Below are 4347 nucleotides of genomic sequence, written 5' to 3'. Positions count from 1 at the left end.
ACTTTTCTGGGCGCTTCCCTTTCTCCATTCTAGAAGTGTCTATGTTAGCCTAGGTTTAACCTAGAATTCATGTTCCTGCCTTTGCCTCCCAAGTGCTGGGATTTCAAATGTGGACGACTAACTAGGCTCAGTATTTCTGAACCCTTCTTGAAACCCTCTTATAACAACTGCTGTTCAAAGGGAAAAATCTCAACCTGTTAGCATGGCCATTCACTGCTCTTAACCACCTCACTGCACTTAAGAACAGTCACATCTTCTGTAGTTTTTCTTTTCCACCATGCACATGTGGAAAACAGTTGCCAGCTATGCAGAATTTCCTTCAGGATCATGTTTTTTGTGGTGTGTTGTTTTGCAGATGTGTTCTGTGGGTCCCTACCTTCTCATCTTCTCTACATGGTAAGCAGCTAGCCATTCCTCAAATCTGGGCATGTTACATACAGTGAAGCCTTCTGAGATTAAGAAGTATTTGATCCCATCTCAGGGTTATTCTAGTTCTATGAACACACTCTGTAGTGTGCTTTCTTGTTCACATCGATTTACCAACCTACCCTGGAAGTGGGGCTATGCTATACATCCCTGACCTATTCAGCTGTAAATTCTTTGTGGTCAGGCACTGTGCCTGTTTTATCAGTTTGTCCTCAACCTAACACAAAACTGACACTGAACACACATTTATTAAATAGGTAAATGGATGAATTATTGCTTTCACCCGAAGACCATCAGCAACTTGTGAGACTAGGTCACCGAGACAAACTCCTCTTTACCATTGCCATTTACTTCTTAAGCAAAGCAACATTGAGAAATTATGATAGTTAACCACTTATGCTGCACTGTTCCCCCTTCTATAATGACTCTGAGGTTGTGCTGTCTCTTGTCAGCTGAGGAGGCTGGGTACGGGAGAAGCTGCAGATGTGGTGTGTCAAGACAGTTCTTCAGGACATTATTAACTGCCAGTCCAGTCTTTGGTAAATCCAAACCCTTGTTTGTAACTAATTTTATCAAGGTGGAGCTTTTCTTTGATAGGCATTTCAGAAATGCAGCTTTCAGGGTTGGAGATTTAGCTCAGTGGTAGAGCGCTTGCCTAAGCGCGCAAAGGCCCTGGGTTGGTTCCCCAGCTCCGAAAAATAGAAAAAAAAAAAAAAAAAAAGAAATGCAGCTTTCACTGAGTGGCGTAGCATAGGTTTGTCTTGCCCACAAGCACACTGTCAAGGATTTTACAAGACAAACCTGTACCTCTATACACATCAGTTCTTTGTAAGAACGCTGAGCTGATGTCTGATTATACATACATAATCTCTCTACCTACAAGAACTACTGAACATGTCAGGCACTATTAAATATTTTATATAAGTAACTTCTAGTTCTTACAGCCACCTTGTACTGCAGGTGTCACTGTCCATGTTTCGTAGCTATGGGAACGGAGAATCAGGGTTGTCTCGGACTCTAAGCAGTGTTTTCTATTTTTAGTGTCTGTCTCTCAATGAAAACTCCAAGTATTATATTTCTCCCAGTATCCCAACTTCCTGCCCCTTCAATCACATCTCTTGAGATACGGTTCTTCTGTCATCTGTTTTATAAGACAGAAAAGGGAGGAGAAATGCATTTTTAAGTTGATGCTTACCTGTATGCTGATATTTTGTTCTTCAGCCTAGTAACTTCTTTTGACATTTGGTCTCCAATATTCAGGAGCATTCACGGCCTTTTGTCCCTTCCTTAAAACCAAGGAAGGCACTCACTGCTTAAGAGTATAAACAGAAAACCACATGGTGATCGATGAAATTTAGTAGCAATTGAAACTGATGCTTTGTGGCTAAAAAGACTATTAACGTTGGATTTCTTCATCACAAGTGCCTAATACTGGAGCATAGTAATTAGAGGGCTGCCAATTAGGAATTATGATCTTTTCCTTCAGTGGCTGACTGAGTTGATCCTCCTTACCTCATTTCTTCAAACACCAGTCACATCCCACAGGGTTAGAGAAGGTGCTGTATGGGGGTGTCAGATACAAGAGGAAGGTGAGGCAAGAGTGAGAGAGATGCAGTGTCAAGCAGCAGGAAGCAGAGAGCATCCAGGTGCCCTACAGGAGCAAGTGAGAAGGGTGCCCCAGGTGCCAGCCTAACCCCTGGACAACGGTTCATGCCCCAAATCCATAGGCAGCAAAGACTGTTGGAGGAATGGCCCTGCTTCTCAGTACTTGTTAGCACATGGTGGGGCATAGTCTTACAACCTCAGAGCACTTAGCATAAGCACTTATGAGCACCTAGTCTTACAATTCCAGCCCTCAGCAGATACAACTATGGAAGAGACACCAGAACACTCTGGGAAAGCATGCAAAACAAACAGTAGTGTGCTGTCTTTCAAATGGAGAGGCAGCTGCCTGTACTGCTGAAGTCTAGCTAGCTAGCACCACAAAGACCTTGGCAATAGTCTCTCCATTCCTCTACTGATACCTATGTACTGAGTCACCTCAGATGACCCGCAGCTTCCTTGGTTCATTTGTACTGCAACCCGATCCTTCTCTTAGTCCCCTAGAAATCAGTGGCTATCATTCAGAGGATGCCAGCTCACTCCGTGTGTCTTCTGTTTGATCAGGAGTGTTTGCCACCTGGGTTTGGAGTGCCCCAGGCCAATGAGAGCTTAAAGTCATGCTATCCATTTTGATAATTCCCACTTCACTGACTGGTAAGAAAGGGGTGAGAACAGAAAGGGATGAGTACTTAGGCAGTTTGTTTATTTATTTATTTATTTATTCTCTCTCTCTCTCTCTCTCTCTCTCTCTCTGTGTGTGTGTGTGTGTGTGTGTGTGTGTGTGTGTGTGTGTGTGTGTATTTCATGTGGTGCATTTGCCTGTGAATGCACATACGATGGCGGATGGCCAGAGTAGGACCTGGTGTGTCTTCTTCTATCATTCTCCATTATTGTCTTAAGACAGGGTGTTTTTTTTTTTAATTGAGTTACAAAGACTCAGTTTTGGGTGGGCTTAATACTGTGTATTAAGGCTTTCAGGGTTCTACTTCTCTTCATTTCCTAGTACTGAGGTCGCTGGCACAGGCAGCCATGCCTGGCTTTCCATGTGGGTGCTGGAGATTCAAACTCAGGTCCTCATACTCGCAGAGGAAGTGCTCTTACTGAGCCATCTCCCTAGACCCTGTACTTAGGGATTTCACTGAGTCATACTACATGATACTCTTGTGTTCCAGCATTTTACACACCATAGCGTTTGTGCCTCCTGCCTATTGCCTTTCTCCTTCCTCTATTCCTTTACCCCGACCTTGACTTATTGCCTTTATTTCTGGCACTAGACCCATTCTGGGTACTGCTGGGTTTTATAACTCTGCTTACCCTCTTTCTGCTTGATACCAGGGCTGACTAGCCAAGCCCATTATCCTCAGTCCTCCACTGTTTGGTGGAGCTCTTGCTGCACCTCCCTGACCTTGCTCTGAATACTGGGCACTCCTAGGAGTTAGGGGTGGGTGGGGTTAGGGCTGAAACCCATTTGCACAGACACATTCCTATTTTATGTACTATTAACAAGTTTACTTTTGAGGCGAATACTTTCCCTTTCCACCCCTCGGTATTTTGCCCTCGGTTTCCTATACAAGAATCTCATCACAGCTTCTTTTTATAGGTGGAAATATACCCTGAAATCATCAATCAAGAGGCAGTCATTTTTATGAGCACGGAAGACCCTTGTAGCTCTTCACTGCCACCTGGCTGCGTGCCTGGAAAGGGGAGATTGCAGTGTTGGCAACATTGTTACAGCAGGCAGAACAGGCTAGTGGAGCTTTAGGAAGGCTCCGGGCAGGCTCAGTAAACTGGAATCTGAGCAGACAGAACCAGAACCAGAGAGGTGGGTTTGGGGATCCCTGAGACACTTCCAGGGCTCCGGAAGAGCGCCCGCACTCTAAGGACAAGTCAATGTGGCAGTCCCACTGCGCTCGCTTGCACAGAGCGCCTGATTTGCACTGTGTCAGGGCACAGAAACATTTAGGACAGGTAGCACTGCCGGAGCCCGGACGTTACACCGAGTTGATGACTTGTAAGGGCTGCTGTTTTCAGTTCCCCATCCCTTCGTGGGTAGTGAAACCGAAAAGCTCAGACAAGAAATAGGAGCCCCAGGAAACTACAGACTGCCGGTTTCTGACAAGGAGAGAACGTTCAAGAAAATAGATGGCAGTGCATAGAAAACAGTTGCTAGTGAGCGCAAAAGGATAGCTAGGGTTTGCACTCCGTGTGACCTAGAGGGCAGGACGGTCATGTTCAAGGGGCGGGGACTCTGGCCATGGGCCTGCCTGGGGCGGGCCAGCCGGCGGGGCATTTAAATCGCTGCCGACACTGGCGGGGACG

This window comes from Rattus rattus, chromosome 8 (genome assembly GCF_011064425.1).
Source record: "Rattus rattus isolate New Zealand chromosome 8, Rrattus_CSIRO_v1, whole genome shotgun sequence".
Taxonomy (NCBI): Eukaryota; Metazoa; Chordata; class Mammalia; order Rodentia; family Muridae; genus Rattus; species Rattus rattus.
This window is presented reverse-complemented; position numbering follows the sequence as displayed.